Here is a 19,526-nt window from a genome sequence, read left to right as displayed (position 1 = left end):
AATGGTCCCACTGGAAGGTGAGGTCATCAAAAAGGATCTCAAGAAATTGAGCTAAAATCTTGATGTTGCATTTAGCTAATGGTGATAACTACCATGTTTTAATTTGCAAACATATGAACAAAGGCCCGAATTCCAATCAAATTAGAAGGAAAAAAAAGAATGATTTTAATACTCTGATTTTTTTAAATCAGAGAGGTAGGAGGCACAAGAACAGAAGGAATACTGCAAGTCATTTGGAAATCTATTTTTTTCATTCTTAAGCATCAAATGTTAAAAAAAAAGAGGATTTCTTAAACTATCCAAAGGCACATGTTTCTTGATAAATTAAAACCAAATAAAATCTATTTTCTCTGCAGATTTTCCTGAATTTTACAAAAGATATGCATACATGTTTCATTTCAACAGCACTGTGTAATTCTGTCACTTTAACTGGAGAGCGCCACTGCATAAGCAGTTAAATGTATGCTGAAATCCTTGTAGATGTGTCTATTAATAGGCTCCCTTGGACAAGAAAGACTTTGCTTGAGTGTAATTGAATGTTTACAGGGAACTACTGTGTCTCATATCATTTATGAAAATCAATGTTCACTAGCTATTGCCTCTTTCCCAAAAAACTTAGTGTTTGCAGATATTCGGATTAGGAAGCAATTTCTGTCACAGACCTCACAGTGAAGTAACAATTGGTAAAAAATTCTTTCAAATGCTGACCTTGAAATTTGTCTATACAGACATAGCCAGGATGTTACAAATTCCAGCTACAAATTAATGAAAGGGTTTTGCCAGCGATCTTTCTTATCTTATTTCTTATCCAAGAGTTCAGGCCTTGATCCAGAATCCATTTGAATCAACAGAATAAAATTCTATACCTTCAGCTGCCTACGGATTGCACTCTAACTGAAAATCATACTCATATTGTTAAGTATATTGAGTATGTAATCTCTATAGTTACTAGAAAACCTAAATTGTCTTAGAATACATTAGCTTACAATACTAGAACACAGAATATATGTTACCAGTGGGAAAGGAAAAAAAACACAATCTGTATCAATTTAAGTGGAGTAAAACATAAATATTGTAAGAAGATTGATTTTCTAACAAAAAAACACTTATTTGGCTCAGTAGTGTAGGAAAATAACAGGCTACATGGGATAAGTGATACAAGCTACTTTTTGGTTTTCACACTGGAAATTCTGTTGCCAAACTATACCTTTAACTGTAAGTACCACAGGCTTAAATATGCTCTCACTGAATTTACAGATGTAATTTCTACTGATGTCAAAGGGATGGGTATGGTGTGAAATAGATCACAATAATATTAATATCTCAGAAAAAAAAAAAGTAGTGTAGTCAATTTTTGAGTATGCTAAAGAAATCACAACAGTTTTAGGTCAAATCCCTATTCTTTATGAAGTTTTGTGAGGCATGTAACATTATTCTTGGAATTCATGTGAAACACATGGATCAATAAAAAGTTAAATACCCAGATATAAGCTATAATCTGTGTCTGGATAGGCAGATAGTTGCCTACACACATGCACCCACACAATAATATGAACAATATACAATGTAGGGTGAAGATATTTGGGAGATGCTTTAAACACCAAGGATTTTCTCATCAGGGAATCAGTTGCTACTAACTGAAGAACATGCTTGGCATTGTATTCCTTTAAAGTTACAATAAAATCCAGAATGAAGGTGGGCATTACTGTTATAATAAAAAAGTAACACTTTTATTTAAACTTGTATTATTTTTAAATAACTCATGTTAAGAAAATATAAGCCCATAGCACTTTGAATATTTACTACAATACTACTTTTAATTTCCAAACAGGCAAGATCATGGCCAAAGTTGTCTGTGATCTGTTTCTCTTCCATCTACTTCTTTCAATATGATTTTTCCTTATCAATGGATTGCACCTCAGCTTCCTCAAAAGTTGGATATTCCTGAGTTTGGAACAAGGGATGCAAAGAAAAACAAGAGATGGTTTCTTGTATTCTGTTGAATTTCCTGTGCATTTATGTACAGAGCATTGATTGTTGAGACTGATGCAATTTTAGTAAGAGAAAAGAAAATCACAACCATCTAAAAATGACAGGGATTTCTATTAGCGAAAGAGAATAGGACTAGAAAACAATGGAGGTTTCTGGTCCAGGACAAAAAACCCCACCCAAACCAAACAAACAACAAAAAAAATCTATTGGCATTTTAAGTATGCTATTGAACCGTAAAGAAATTAAGTGAATGCTAAACACTGCTGCTGCCCATTGTTTCATTTTCCCATCAGCAACAACTTTATTTTTCCAAAAGCAATCTCAGAAATGCTAAGCAATAATTTCTTTGACTGCATGGCCTAAAAACCCCTACAACTCCCTCCACCCCCCAAAAAACCCAAAACAAAACCAAAAATTAAACCCAGAATTGACTGAAGAAACTAGGAATGTAGCACCTGTAATATTCTGAGGATTCCACTGTGAAAATCAAATTTTTACTCTGAGACAATTGAAGTAATTAATTTTCCAGACCCTCATCTCTACTTCTTTCCCATCCCATTTCATCTAGAAATGGGAAAATAGAAGCAGAGATTTTAATTTATAGTAGGTCCCTTCTCATGGTGTCTGATAGGTAGACTAAAATAGTTAATTATATTTTGGCCTGTTTTAAGAATCTTGTACTGGTTAGATCAAACAGTACAGACACTGTAATTTAAACAGAAGCTGAACAATTAAACTACTTAAGATTCCACAAACAGCCACATCTTGGGCAAGAAGTAAATTCAAGACCTCCTAATCTTGTCTTTGAACCTATCTTCCTTATAAAATATTATCTTTGAAGGTTTCTTTTAACTTGGTATCCAAGACTTTTTTTCCCCCCTGATTGCTTGGTGTTCTGCTGAAGGAGTTCTAAATCACATAAAATACTCAAATGAGACAGTAAAATATGTCCTCTCCCTAACTTTAGCTAGCTTCTTTACAGCACAGTTTAATGTTCTTTTAAGTTCAGAGAGAGACAATTTATATCACAGCCACATGTTCAGTCACAGCGAAGACAAAAGCCATGGATAATGCCATAAAACTAGTACAATTGATTTCTAGGGATAATTAGTTCAAATTAAAATAATTTATGTTCTTTCTGGAAGACTCTGAATTCTGATTTTATTGTTTTCCTTTTATTACATGCTATTCAGAGAAACATTTTTCCTCAAGATAACTCTTATTGTACAGAGAGACATAAGGAATAAGTGATAATGAACAATCTGCTTTAGCTTTGAGAGTACAAAAGGTTGAGGGAGAGATACTTCTAATAGATACAGGAAATTGATTAAATGAAGTTAGGGTCAAAACTCCATATATTAATCTAATTTTAGATCCTATAAGAAACATTGAGTTTTTCCAGGCATATATTTCAGGAAAGCTTACCATATGTGTGGTCTACTTCATATGAATAAAAAGCATGCTCGATAGTAAATGCTGTATTTAAATGCCCAATTCTTTAGATACTAAAATCTAGGTTCTAGAAAATCAAGGACCATATTAACATATAGAAGAGCATAGAAATGGCATATCAAAGTAATTTATGCTCATTAGTAACAGCTAGTGAGACTAATCAAGGTAAAACTGCTTTGACTAGGGGAATTAAGAAGTCCAGTAAAATAGTCATCTAAAAAGAAAGACACCATACCCACCCCAGTTTCTAAATACACATGCATAACACAAAGCTGTATTAGCATACCTAGAACAAGAGAGGTTTCCCAGGAAAACATTGTTCAGAGCTGTAGTGAGGGCAGCCAAGGAGGGACCGAGCCCTTCTCTGCTATGGCTAAATATCTGTGGGGAGAAAAAGTTCCCCATTCGGCAACAATCTGTCAGATTACTATTCTATCTAACCTGTGGGCAAGGGGAAAACCCATTGACTAGTTTGAGCCATGCAGATAGACGCTGGGCAGCTTGTTTCCTCTGGGAGGAGACAGCACTTCTATTCCTGAGTGGCTTCTCAGAAAAGCTAATGAGCGTGTTAGCAGAAGTGCTGCTTCATCAGGCTGACTACGGTTCTCAACCAAAGGACAGCCACTTTGAAGCTCTTGCTAATGTGGCAAAAGAACTCCACCTGACCTAACATCCACATAGCTAATTCTACACTTGTATGGATTATGTCATACAGATTATAAAATAGACATAGTTAAAATAATAGACATTAATACAAAACATACCAATCAAAGTATAGGAATTGTTCTCTTCTAAATACCAAACTGGAGCTTTCAGTTAGCACTTAGATTTGTTTTTTTCTTCAAAATGGGCTGAAAGCTATGTTATGAAATATTTACATTTTACACAAAGCTGATCTTTAATCAGCTTTGAGCTGAGCACTTGCAATCCCAACTGCCTTCAGCAAGAGCTGTGATTGCCAACACATCTGAAAGTCATTTTAGGAGCATAAAAGAAAACAAAAAGAGAACTGTAGCTTGATAGTCTATAGAGTTCATTTTGCGGTCCACAGCAGCACTACAGCTGATGTAATCTTGTGGGTTGTAATTCCCCGGCACCCCTGCCCTATGGTGGCATGCTGAGCCATGTGGCCAGCCAGCTGCTTGGGCACAGCTCTGGGGTGCAAGCTGGTACACCTCCACACCACAGGATTTAAAATTAGTGAAAAGCCTTTTCTTCTGCTGTGGACATGCCAGCACCACTGAGAAGGCAGCCATCAGCCTAAGTAAGTTAACTGTGCAAAACCTCTCAATGTTTGGTTTGACCCAAAGGGCACAGTTTAAATCCCTTCCCTAAGAGTTTAATTGCTGAGTTCCAATATGGGTTGAAGAGGTCTGTGAGGCATATGCAGCAGTAGCATATACACCACACAGCCTCATCAGAAGATATATATATGTTGCAGGAATGATGATGACTTCTAGGAATTTGAGAACTTGGAAAACTCATTCAGAAAGTCATGAAGGCAAAATACAACTGATTAATAAAAGAATCATCTTTAGTGTTGAAGTGTAAATATTTTTATAGACATGCAGGTTCCATGTACTAAACATATTAATTGAATTATTTTATTAATTTCATTCTGTGCTTTTATTTATCCAATGTATTTAATGAATTTAGATGCAAAGACAGCACTATAAATTCGAGCATACATTTAATAAAATTCTGATTTCTATAACAAAAAAAATTATTTTTGTGGAAATATTTTACCCCTTTATGCTCCTTGTGAGAGAAGGTTATTTTATTTTTAAAAAGAGATTGATTTACTTACATCAAACAATAAAGCAAGAACTAAATAAGTTTTGAATGCAAAAGTGAAACAGAAAAAAAGGAGGAATACTTTTCATTGATGATGCAAAACAGTGCAACATTTATGTGATGTGCTGGCTTGACTCAAAGCAGAGCTGGAAATCTTCTGAGGGCTGAGAGTCAGACACTGGGACATGCACTCAGTCATCCCTGCAGTGGGAATTCCCCTTTTGCACCATGCCAGGGACATTGAGTTATGAATCTCAGGGGTATACCACAAATAAATAACAATAAAAGATAGCCTACTAGCCAGTAAAACATTCCACATGGTAGACATCCACATACACGTAGACTGGTAAATGTATACTTTGTATAGCATTTGCTTAACCAATCTGAGGGTGTAGTTAGCTATTCAAGTAGAACTGAAACAAACCTCACGTGAGCCTGTTGAGCTCTGTCCCAAATAAAATTGATTGGGTGGATCAGCTCAAGAGATAAAGGAAATCAAGAAAATTGGCAATGGACCAAATAATAGGGGAAAAGTCTTTAGGTTAATGTTTTGTTTAGGGAAAACATTTTGGTTTTGGTTTTGTTTTTTTTCCTCTGTGTTTTCTCCCCTTAAATAGACATTGGATGTAACTTGATGCAAGATTGTGAACAAATAGGTCTGGAGTATAAACACTTATATCGCTGGTGGTGCACATGCATATAACCCAGATTCTCTTTGCACAACTGTTCTGGGTAGACATCATGTTACTGGCAGATCTCTCTTTTATAGGAGGAATTTGTAGAGCTCTGCAAAAAAAAAAAAAAAAAAAAAAAAAGGGGGAAACGTAAGTTCAGGGTGACTTAAGAGGAAAAGTTAATGAAAAAGAATTATTGGTGTTCAGCGTAGCCAAAGAGTCAATAAAACAGAATGATGTATATTAAATTGCAATGTTTTTATTCTGCCAGAGTCAGAGCAGCCTAGACACTTTCTACACTTCTCTCTAAGTCCCTGACTTCTTTGAAAAACATATCCTAACATCTCTTTGTTTGGGTCATCTTCTTGTTTACAATTTTTCAAACATAAAGTTCCTTTGTATATGAAAAATTGGGTGTCAGATGAGAGTAAAATAACATTTAATAATGAAAGAGCTTATGCAAACTGGCATTTTTATGTAGATCTCAAAACTAAAGGTCTACATTTACCGGGATTATAAATTGTGTCTTCTTCCTAGTAGGTCTCCATAGAAACACATTTAGAAATTTTTGTCTAACAGTTAGTAAACTAGGGATTTAAACTGTGGAGTCTGAATATTACTATTCTGCAAAGAATCTGTCTTAGTGAAAACATTTCTAATTCTGTGGAATAGTGAAGTAGTATTGCTTGATTAAAAGCAGTGTTAAGATTTCAGTCTCTTGAGAAACGGCAGGCTTCAGGGGACAGTTCAGAAATTAAAAAAAAAAGTGATAATGAGCTCCAGGGATGTCAACAACGTCATTTCCAAACTACATTGTTCTCTTATTACATTTGATGTAGGATATGTATGAATACATGCGTATTCACATGAATACATGTGAAAGACTCTAAACTGAGGTGAGAGGGGTATCAAGTAAGGTTGTGGTTCTGTAGCACACAGGAAAGTCCAAGTAACTATTTAATGTTACTGTCCACCCTATTTAAAGAAATTTAATAAATATGTAACTGTTGACTACTGAAGGGGTAGTTGAACAAAATATCTATGAACAATGTTCCAAAGTAGAGGAGAGATGTGCAAGGACCAAAGACTATATTTGGTGTAAAGACAATGAAATTGTCACTGAAATGTCTTGGATCTGTTTCATGCATCAGGGAGTGCTTTACTTTAGCACTGCTGAACTGGGACTGCTTCACCAAACACTCCAAAGTGACTTTAGCCCCTCAGAAAGGAGTAGACAGATTCCAGTCCTAATTCCAAAATGTCAAACCATGCTCCTCAAGTCCTCATAAACGTGGAGGTTTCTAAACTGAATAGGCAGCTCTGATTGCCCTGAGGTGTGTCCATGAGCTTGCGGTTTTGCATTCATAACATGGCCAGGGAACGGCATGCCCTTTTCTGACCCACTGGGTCCACAAATTGGGGAAAGCAGCTGGGAGCCTTGGGCGGCATGGTGGTGCTTAAGGTCAGTGTTTGCATTTCCTCAGAAGAAAGTGAGAGCTGGACTACTGGATACCTTTTCCTGGATGAGTTTTCTAAGCCCCGTGTGGAGGGTAATCGCAGGAAAACCACTTTCACTGGCTGTTTTTTATTGTTGTTGTTGTTGCTTTAATTTGAGTTCACCTTGTTTAGTAATTACCTAGGACAAGTTTAAGTGCTTGCTTGCATAGGGTGCTGGTTCTTAGTGCCTGGAGATGTCAACCTGAACTTGGCTTCAACTTTTAGATCTGGAAAGGGGTGACATTTCAGATTTTTGTTAGGCATTGACTTTTTCTCAGTTGAGTGATGTCAATATGATTTCTCGAGCTGCCATGCTGCCCACCACACTGCATAGGGAATCTGAAACCTAGAGCAAAGTTATTAATAATCTAGATGCCCAGATTGAGTTTTTGTTTTCATATTCAGGATTGGGTCCATTAAACCATCAGTCAAGTTCTAGTCTTACAACATTGCCAGAGGTTGCAACTTTGCATACAGAGCTACCATATTTCCCCTACCATCTCCCTGGCAGGTACAGCAGTGGAGGAAGCAGGGGCTGTTTTTGCTTGTAAAGGCAGAATAAAGTGGAAACAAGGATGGTACCCGTCTGACAGAGTTACATAGAAGAAATAGTCTGGGTCAAAATTTTTCAAGTTCCAACTCCCCACTGCCTCAAATTAATGAATATAAGTATAGCATAAGCTTGTGCCCTTGCACGAGGTGTAAACAATATAATATTCTGGATATACCAAAGGAGTATACAGATCGTGCTCTGAAAATACTCAGAAATTTAAGCTTCTGCCCCTGCCAGTAGATGCAGTGCTTAACAACATCTGATCCTGCGCACTTCATATAGACCCTGCATCATGGGTTAACACATCCGTACAGGTTTGGAGGCTTATTAAGATCTCCAAGCCAATAAGCTTCTAAATCCCCAACCCTCTTTAAAGAGCTTGTGGTATTTGATGCTGAAAAAATACAGAAGTCAGGGAATTCTGGATGTACCATAATGGTGTACTGGGTTTAGGAGAAGCATTAAGTTTCTGGAATCATTAACTGTCTTATAGTGTGTAAACAGTAAACTGCACTTGTTTTTTAGCTGCAGAAAGACAATTTTCTTTCTTTCATTTTGCTTTTAAATACATCCATAAAATGCAGCACCATGGATGTGCTGCACAGTTACATTAATACACAGAAATTTCATTTTTGTGCAGTCATAAATGTTTTGGATATATGCAGCATTCTTCAGCACCTTAGCCCTGATTTTCTCTATTACCTCACTATTTTAAGGAACAATTTAGGTGAAAAGAGGATGGACTAAGATTAAAGTCTTTAACCTGAGAATTTTGCCATTAAAATCCAAGATTATAAGCAAGATGAATGTAATAATAGATGAGGACTAAGCTTAATAAAACTTCTGGTTTCACATTTGAAATAAACTGGTAACTCACAAGGCAGTATACCTGTAATGTAGCAAGTTGCACTTGATTCTGTAGAGGCCAGATCCAGCACTTACTAAATGCATCTCCACTGGCTTCAATGAACACTGCAATAGTTCCTAACTTTCAAATTCTATTTTGAGTGGTATAATAGTCCTTCTAAAGGTGAAATAATACCTAAATATGAGTTCTCTAAGTTCTTTCCTTCTAAAAGCAACATCCTTTACGTAAGCTGACTGTTGTGTCCCATCTGCTAAAATTAAAAGAATTAAACTACCACAATCACAGTACAACTGAAAGATAGATGTATAAGATATATATGACTCATTGATATCTGTCACAGCAGTGATCTTATTGCAGTATTGCTATACTGACTATTTTTCTTGAAAACTGACTTTGGAGCATTTTACTTTAAGCCTCACTTCAGTGTGATCACTGTCACAGTGTACCTCTCAGAGCCATCTATTTCAGTGGACCTCAGGCAGATCATCGCCTAAATTTTTCTGAAATTTCCAGTCTTAAAACTAAAGATAACTTTCCTTTTTCGACCTTTGCCAGATGTAAATGGCACATTATACCTTCAACCTTATGCCACTTGCCTATCCATTCTCTGATCCTTCTTTCTTTCTGTTTAACCATGCATGGTGGTGTATTTTGGAAGCAATTTTGTGTAATAAAAAATGGAAACTGTAGCTCCAGGCACTCCTTTAGAACAGAAATGTTGGGAAAACATGAGAAATAGTTCATGTGTTAAGTAGGGAGCATGTCCTGCAACACAGTGTTTACCCTGGAGTCAGAGCTTGCAACATGGAATTTGTCTGATGCTGGGTGGCTGTAACAGGAGAGGGAGTGTTACAGTAATGTATCCTATAAATTCTCCCTTGCTGGAAAAAGGCAGATCGTGGGCTTTGTTTTAAGTGATTTGCATCAAAAGAGAGCAGGAGGGGAAAGCTTCCAGACATCAACAGAAAAAAAATGTGGGAGTTCCTTTCCCCATATTTACTTACAATGACACTGGTGTACTACGTTTAAGGTGGTCAAACAAGGATGTATATTTTCTTTAGTGTTTTATATTGATCTGGTTATAAAAATTTGTAAAATAAGACTTTAGCATCAGTGCTTCAAGTCGAAAGTGGAAATGAAAAGATGACAGGATCAACCATTTTATTTCTCTGTTCCTTCAGGACTCCAGGATACTTACTCTCTGGGCCAAAGTCACACTGATGGTAAGTACAGTTCCAGTAATATCCAGTAACATGATTGCTCCAAGTAAGCCAACATTTGTCTCCTAGTTAGGATACGAGATCATTAATCCTTTAATGGTCATTTAGATGAGATGCTGGGGGATATGGTGTAGGGGAGAACTTTGTAGAGTAGGGCTGATGGTTGGACCCGATGATCCAAAGGGTCTTTTCCAACTTGAATGATTCTATGATTCTATGATCCTAGTCTACAAACAGGGTTTACTTTCAGAGTTTATCTTGATTATTTATACTTTGCATTGCTACATGTACTCTGTTCAACTTTTACTTAAATTACACATCGAGTTTTCTTTTCTCTGTTCTGTTTTGTTCTGCAGTCATTAAAGGGGGCTGTAAATGGACACATTACTGGGAAAATATGCCCAGAAGAGAAATAGGAACAAGTCTGTGCATTCAGTCAGATTACAGACATGGTCTTATTACCAAAAAGTGTCACTAGGAAGCACTGGGAAAGGTGCATCATGCTTCACAAATTCCAAGCTGCAACACAGCTTTTGAGCTTAATTTTTGTTTCTAATGCACAATAAGTGATCTGAGCGGACTGTGCTGACTACCTGCAATGTGCTATACTTCCTCTGCACTGATTATATTACAGGTTTTATTCACTAAGAACTAGGCTGAGCAATCAGCATGACTGCAGCAAAAGATATTATCAGGTACTGGGGACTAGTGAGAACAGCTGAGAAGAACCAGTCAGAAATCAACTGTGTGAAAGAGTATATGCAGGATATCCATTGGTTCAATTACACACGCATACTATAACTATAGGGTCGAACACTTGCCAGTGTCATAATTAAGGATGCCTCATCACCCATAATTAATTTCCTTTTGCATATACATTAGGACAAGTTCACATGTTGTTTTTTCTACACAACACCTGCTTCCTCCTGTGTGCAAAATTAGTAATGCTCATTTAATGACCAGTTATGAAATATTTTTACATTCGCCCAATCATTTCTAGAGCTTCCATAATTTTCAAATTGTATTTTGAAGACATAATTATTAATTGACTGTGTTTGTCCTTGGCAAACATCACTTAAGGATCATGGTGTGCAAACCTTGGGAGCTGTGGGGATCAGAGCCTGCTCTGAAGATCCTCAGCTTAGTTGAAGTCAGCACGTCAGTAGTAGCTAGGATTGGATCTCATTCACAAGCTCTTAGCTGGGCCTCACTCACCCACTCCAGGCATGTATACATACACTCCAGGTATGTATAAGTGAATGAATATTTTCAAGATCCTTCTGAGATGACAGAGTGCTGTTGCTGTTCTACATGTAGATGGAAGATAGTTAAACTGCAGAAATAAAAATTGTCTTGGATGATCAGCTTGAAACATAATTGACCCAAATATTTTCCTTTTAAATAAGCAGGAAGCATCCATACTTTTAAAATATGAAGCACAGCTTCCATTGGCATGAGTGGGAAGTCACTCATGCTAAGCAATTCTGCAATTCAGACTCCAGGCAGAGGAATTTTAGAGTAAGTGCAATTTTTCCATTTCTAACTGGTACAGTATAGAGATCACTCACACCATCTGCAAGAAATGAAGTATGAATATGATATGTGATTATAATTAGAATCAACTTAATTATAAAACTCCGATTTAACCCCAGAACAGGTATTTCACATATACTGAATAAAATGAACATACTATGGGTTATTCTTTAATATATTTTCCTTGAAGGGTTCTTTGCAAAGTCTTTGTACAAGTAGATCCAGCTGTGGTTGGAGAGGGGTTAAGGTAAGTGTGCTTTCACCTGGTGTTTCATCTGCCTGCATAAAGTTAATCACTCATCTGCTTTTCTACTTTACCCATTTCCCTGAAGAGATATATGTCTTCTGGCTTAAATTTTCTCTGTAGACAAACTTACTTCTGGTGATTCCTAGGCAGACTGTAAAAATAAAAGTGTCATCTTATGTTAATTCTGAATGTCACATATTTCATTGGCAGAGTAGTAGTCTTTAGATTCATGTAAATTTCTGCCACTTGAGAAATTAAAGTAACTGATAAAAACAGTAGTTTATCACCAAAAGACCAAACTGGTGTTTAATGGCAGACAAAATAGTGACAATCAGGAATCATGGGTTCCATATCAAACTCCAGAGAGTATGCACTCTAGTAGGTACAAATTATTTGCTTCTTTCTGTTAGCATTGATAAATTATACCTTTACCCTCTCTATCCCCTTGTGTTCTTTGTCCAGTCTCATTTCTACCTGCTTATCCTGTCCAATTCTTCTCAAGCTTTCTAGTTCAGTCCCAATTTCAGGATGTTGCAGAAATCAAAATGAAAGATGATGAATTACTGGATGAATGTTTCCATCTTGATAGATGTGTCCTTACTAACATTAGTTGAAAGGTATCAGGAAGACTTAATTATAAACTTCTGTAAGGCTTCACAGGCATATTGAATCAAAGTCAATACCTAATTATAAACTGGTATAGAAAACAGGATAGTGCTTAACAAAAGGCAAAGTAGCAGAGAAAACTTGGAAAAGAAAATGTAAGACATCTACTTTGGATGTGTTGAACTGGCAGAAATGGGGATACAAACCAAAAGAGATTGACATTTTTATTTGTATAGAAGGATTCTATATAGGGTGTATCAGCATCAGGATTTGTATTTGTATTCATAGAATTGGGTCTAGGGGGAAAATAAAATGTGTTAAAGACCTTTGGACATGTTGAAGGCCTGACAGAAGGAGAACAGATGAAAATTATGAAGAAGGAGAGCAGAAAAAGATCAGCTGGAGCCAGGGAAGCCACATGCCAGATGTTGGGGAGTGCAAAGCATGGCCAGTAGCCCTTCCAGAGTGGGCAGTTCTGCATTTTGTCTGTGAAGAAGCCATAACAGATGTTGCCAATTTGAAGGTGCAACAGAAAGTCAACAGTGAAGTTGACTGAGCTCTGAAGAGTCAGAGCTCTGTAGGTTGATAAACAGGAGTTACAGGAGAGGGGCTGTTGGAAACTTGAGAAGAGAGAAGAGAGCAGTATTGTTGGGTGCTGTTCAGAAGACATTAGGGAAGCAGAATAGAAACAAAGATATTCAGTGTCCTCCCAGCTGGTGAGCTGGGATCAGAGGGAACGGGGAAAAGTTTCTGTACGAGAAGGAAGTTGTAGTGTTTCTTTTTTGAAATGGCTGCTCTGTATTGCCTAAAGGTTACCCCAATGTGAAGAGTACTGAATTGTCCCATTTTGACATTTATGGAGGTTTTGATTCATTTATTTCCAAACTCAATTTTAAAATAACTTCTATTTTAATATAGATCATGTTTTTAAAGTGTTTTAATAATAAAATGTTTACACTTTATTGTAAAAAAAAAAAAAATGATTCCCCCAAATGTTTTTAATGATGTTTTTGAAAGAGTGTTTTATAGGTCATTTTAATTCCATTTCATAATGGAAAAAAAAATCCAAATTTCAGCATTTCCTGAAGAATGGAATTATTCCCTCCTGACTTATTTCTTTGTTACTTCAAAAGGCATTGTGCAACTTGGACTGGAAAGAGGAACACTGAACTAATTAAAGATAAAATGAGAACAGCAAGAATTAAACAAACAAAACCAAAGCAAATGCATATAGAAAACAGTCCAGGAAAAGCCCAAAGGAATTATTAATGCCATCATTCATTCAAGCAATCAAGATAAATGACGTCAAGGTTTCAGAGTGCTGCTTGGGAAAAACAGCAAATGTAAAATACATATTTCATGTTCCACCCAAGACAATATAAATACAGAAACAACTAGTTGTCTCAAAACTAACAATAATATTTCCACCTCTTCTGTTCCTCTGCTTTCTATATATTTCCTTATTGTATCCTCATTCCTATTTCAGTCACAACCATTCTGTTTACATAATATTGGTAGAAAAGCAAATGATAAAATGCTGCTGCTATTTAGTGATAAATACCAATAACTTCAGAAATAAAATAATCCCACACTTTTGAGTGTTGTTGCTGAAAGTTATTTCTGAAATAATAATTTCTGAGTGAAATAAGAGAAGGCTTAGGGACAACTAAAAAAATGTAACATGTTTTAGTTAATTGTGCTACAAATGCCATATTCACTCATCTCAAGAAAGGAACTTGATAAGTAATTTCAACCACAGATGGACCAGTTTCAGTAAATATATGCCATAAAAAAGTATAGAAGTTGCCAAACACAATGGGATTTAAATGGCTAAACCATCTGTGTTAGACTCTTTATGAAGAACATGTACAAAGAAAAGCATACTTTAACATGAAAAGGTAACATAAAACATCAGGCGTAAATCCATTGAGGCAGAAAGAGATGTGAAGTACAGATTGATATATTTTTACTGTATGCAATGTATTTTGCATGTAATTCTTTGTACAGTGCCTATGAACATCCCAGAAAAATGGATCAAGGAAAAGTATTACTAAACTCATTATTTTGACTACCTGTCTTTAGGGCTAACACACAGAGGTACCACTAATAACAGTATCTCTAAGAGGAAGAGGACACAGAGATGGGAAAGAAGAAATGGCATGTTACAAGCAGGAAATACAGAAAGGAGCAGCTGCAAAAGAGAATTTAAATTGGTGAAGGGCAGAGCTTAGAAATTCCGATGCAAAGATCAAGGATGGCAATTTTCCCCTGGAGTTAGTGCAGAGCTGGTGAGGATTTAATTAAGGACACTAGCACTGAAGGAAATGATTCAGGAGGTTCCAAGGTCTCACAAAACCATTCCAGAAGTTTATCATTGAATTTTCTCTTCTCATCTCATCTTCCTAAACTTTAAGACTGTCTATTCAGTATTATTTCTGTTTATTTCCTATAACTCTATAGTGTATGTGAGCAAAGGATGAATGTTGCTAACATTTCCACAATGAGACTGCAGATATCTGAAGTGCTAACTTGGCAACTCAGCATCTATCAGGTGCCAAATCATTTATCTCAGCTTCTATAGCAGTACGTATTTGATGTAATGTATTTTCTACATAGTAATTTAGAGATTTAGAGAGGAAGGAAATTAAGCTGTGTGAAGAGAAAATGAAATACGTATCTCAGGCCAAATATCAGAAAAGCAGAAACTGAGTAATTATGATAAAACAAAACACTGATGGATGGATAGCACACATAGATGAAGGAAACAGGGATAAAAAATGGTTGCAAAATAAACAGTGAGAAGCATAATTAGAAAAATACTAGCAAAATAAAATATTAGAACTGAGGGTTACCATTGTGGCAGGCTCCAGTGTAGCCTTGATGTGCTCATCTTGGGAGGTCGTATTCAGGGAAGTACTTTATTTTTCTAATCTGTACTTTTTTAGCTCCAGTATAATGATTTGGGCATGTACAACTCTGCTTTAGAGCAGCACGTGGTGTTGCTGACCACGAACCAAAGCCACAACATGATCCTTCACTGCCACTCAGCTCTGGGTGTAAAATAACCACATAGCTGTGGAAAAAGTGGGCTCAGGGATCTGTTCACTTCCCTGCCTCTGGAAGGAAGTAAGTAGAGGCTAGCAAGTAGATTCAAGTAGAGACTAGCAGCCCTTCAGAAGTTCCTTTTTCACTCTCCATCTCTTATTCTGCCAGTCAAGAGACAGACACTCTACTAAGGGTTTTGCAAAGACTGTTATTTTCATGTGTAGGTGTAAAGCCAAAGCCCTTCTCTCCCAGGGCTTTGATCTACATCATGAGTGAACTTCACCTATAGCTACCATGAGGATTTGTTAAGGGTTTTTTTGTAGCATGCTGGTATTCTTCTCAAAGACCCCTGGTGCTATACAGACATTTTTGTTATCAGCTCCTCAGTTCTAGCTTCAGGGATGGGATTTCTGCCAGAGCAGGATCCCACAATATCAGAAGTTCCTGTCTAAGGGATCTTAACCCATTGGCTTACATTCTGGCAAAGAGCTGTCCAGTTCTCCTATTATCTGTTGTTCAGTGAGACATCCTTCAGCAGCTGGAATTGGATTCACTCTTTTCTCTCTTCCCTGAGCAATAAAGGCTCCTCTTCTTTGCGCAACCATAGTTTCTCTGCTGCCTTTGGTCTGAGATGCTCTGCTGCTTTAGGAGTGGATGCTGAAGGACCTCATGAAGCAGCTTGGCTGGAAGATTAATTGCTGATTTAGGGACTGATATATGTGGATGCAAGAGCTTCTGCAGAACTAGGGACCTAAAATCATCTTGCTCCAATTGCCTCCAGAAATGGACTATATTAAATGTACCTCACAGTGGCAATTAGTAAGGGAAAACTAAATATTATCTTGGAGATTATAATGTCATAATCTTAATTTGAAATGTCTAATGATTTGGAAGGCAGAGGTAATCCTGCACTTCTGTTTGCTTTTTTTCTCTTTCATAGTCTGACTCATAATAGTTGGCTTATTGAGATTGGAAAGATGAAGATGCATAAAATAAAAAAGACATGATGATATTTAAAAGGGCCGATCTCCTTAGCACACAATTCATTTACAGTGAATGGAGAGAGAAGGAATTTGTCCTTCATAGACTGACTCAGAGGACGTGCTTTGGAGGAGTATTGCTCTCTGTTCCCAAAAGAATAATCAATCTATATAAAAACTTAGAAAATGTAAATGAAGAAGGTAGTGTATAGACAAAAAATAACAGATAGAAAAGAAAAATAATTATGAGAGTCCTATATATTCCAGTATAATTTTTGATGCAAATAGTAACTTCTGGATTGGGGAAAAGTAAAAAGCAAGTAAAATCCTGCTAAACTCTACTCTTTTAGGAAATGTCTTTTTATAAGTGTGCTCTAGTGACTACCACAACCTAATTGTAAGACTGCCTGCTAAAACTCAACATCAAGAATTTGCCACAATGAGAATTTTATTTTGTCTCATGTTTTTCTACTTATCAAAATAATATGATTTTAGAAAAAAAAAAGTATCAAAAAATTTACTTCTGTAATAAAGCTGTTCCTAAGAAACACTACAGCTGCAAAAAACAATTTAGAGAAAGAATGAACAGTTATTAAGATAATTAATAAATCTGAGAAAGCCTGTCTGCCTGAGTCCTTTTTTAGGTACAAAACTAAATGCCATAATAACCTGATCTGCACATCTAGCTATCATCAAAAGGGGTAATTCTGTGAGCAGAATATAAATTCAGATATATCAGATTTTATTTATTAATTTCATTAGTAAGTTAGTTCTAGGCATCTATACTCACTGAAATTGTACTGAATGATGAACAAGGTATTTGAACTCATGTCAGAACATGTGCTGCAACAGAAGGGAGAAGACACGATCTGTGACTGGATACTCTATGTGAACTCCATGTGAATGCCACATGTCCCAACCAAGATGATACCACACAAATCTGCACAGAAATTTTGTTTCAGGACTTCATGTACTGTATTTCCCTTCACACTAATCCACATGGGAGGATGGAGCTTCTAAATAATTCTAGTAGTGTTCAAATAGCAAAATGAAGAGTGAATTTTACTCCTCTTCTGGCCAGGTAGGTTGGACTGTGGTGTAGCCCTTAGCAAACATTACACTTTAGAGTCATTAAGCTATAGAGGCAAAGACTATGTGTATACAGTCTACATAAAGCATCAGTTTCTTGATTCACAGCAGAGCTGAGTCAGACTAGAAATCAGTGTGCTTCCTTGCAGACCTCAGCACTGCAAGTTGTCCTTATGTCAGCTCCACTGTACACCAGAGCAGGAAGCAAAACCAGGTTAATGCTTTTATTGAAATCAAGCTGACCTGAAACTAAATTATAGCTTCTTATTCTGCTTATAGAATATATTCTGGCAAAATGTGGAGCCTGTTTTATTTTTAAAAGGAGCTGAAAAATTTTGGCTAATCCTCCTTAGTTATGAATAACAAACAGGATTAACTTAAGGAAAACATTTTTCCTACTTAATTTGTTTGCTCTCTCTGTTTAAATTTTTATATAATTGCTCTCACTATGTCTCTTGATAAATTTGTCTGATCACGGTTATTTAGTGAAGCAGTAATACTTATGCTACATCATTTACAGTCCTTATATGAGTAAAATAAAGCATGTCCCAGGCAGAGGTCATAATTTCTCCCTTGAAGTGGAAACTTTTCTAAATAAGTAGAGGAGAGGGGAAAAAAAAATCCTTCAAGGGAACTACAGCTCTACAACATCCCAGTTAAGGGCCTTTGAATCATAGGCCAATCCTTCATTTGAATCAGAAATATTTCTTTCAGAGCTGAGTAGCAGCCACAGAACTTCTTTTTCCCATCATTCATACATTCATTTTATTCATTAGAAGCAATTTAGAGGAAAATGTGGTAAATAGCTGGGGCCAAAGATCTATGGATTAGTTTCCCTAGAATTTGTTTTCCATGCTTTACCCCATCCTTCATAAGATTTAGGACACCATTTTGTTGAGAGACAGCTTTTAAAGCTCTGCTAACTTTAGCTACTCTGACAGCTGTATTATTAAACTCTTAGTTCAGCATGATGGAAACTCATACATAAAACCTGATGTAGGTAGACTTTAACTGGCAGTACTTCATAAATTACCCTGTTTGCATTAATAATTCATTTCAAAAAGAGAATGCAACTTTTCTAAAACACCACCACCGACAAAAAACCCCACTGTACTCATCCAGTGATATTTTGCAGTGTTTTGGAAACCCAGGTGCATTGGGATATGTTGCTTTCTTGTTAAACTTGCAGGCTGAGAGAGAAACACTTGCTGTAGTGGGATAGCAGAGTCTGAAACCATAGTCGGGAAGGTGGGTTAAAAGAAAATGAAGACTTGGGGGTTTTGAGAGCTGTGGCTTCACTTGCTTGCTTTTTCTTAGCATGTGAAGTCATTTCACTGATTGCTACCAAACAATTGCCCTCTGCACTGGTCATCTCAGGGTTGAGCTCATAAATTATCCTGTTTGCAAACTCTTTGTGGCTACATGGAGTCTGGCAGTATGAAAGTATGAAGAGATTCAGAACTTCTTCCTGAACAGAAACACTGGCAAGTGATTAGTCATGCTGGAATGAAAATGTTGTATACAGCACAGTATCTTCCAGTAAATCATCTAATGTGCACCTTTTACTCTCAAGTAGGTCCACTACTGTATCCACTAGCATATAGTAGTATGGAACAATATAGAATCAATTAGCTCTAAGAGACCAGTTTCCTTTTAATATAAAGAAGAGCAGAAAACAAAAGATATATGGAAACTTTCTATTGTGTGATTTCAGAAAACTTTGTGCGGGAGAAAATAATAGATTATTTTATTGTCTGGTTGTTTACATGTCTTCTAAGACTGTACTCAAATTGTATCTCTGTTGATTTTTAAATAGTCGTGCTCTAGCATACTATATTAATGTCAACGATCATCAGCATTTCATTTATTTCAATTATTTGGCTCCCTTTATTTCTTATACATAGTCAGTCTTGTACTCATGGGAATAATTCCGCTGTCTTCAAGAATGTGATTTGTATGAAAAAGACCTGTAAAAA

The sequence above is a fragment of the Strix aluco genome, chromosome 1, assembly GCF_031877795.1.
Source record: "Strix aluco isolate bStrAlu1 chromosome 1, bStrAlu1.hap1, whole genome shotgun sequence".
Lineage (NCBI taxonomy): Eukaryota > Metazoa > Chordata > Aves > Strigiformes > Strigidae > Strix > Strix aluco.
The sequence above is the reverse complement of the archived record's forward strand: the minus strand, read 5'-3'. Positions refer to the sequence as shown.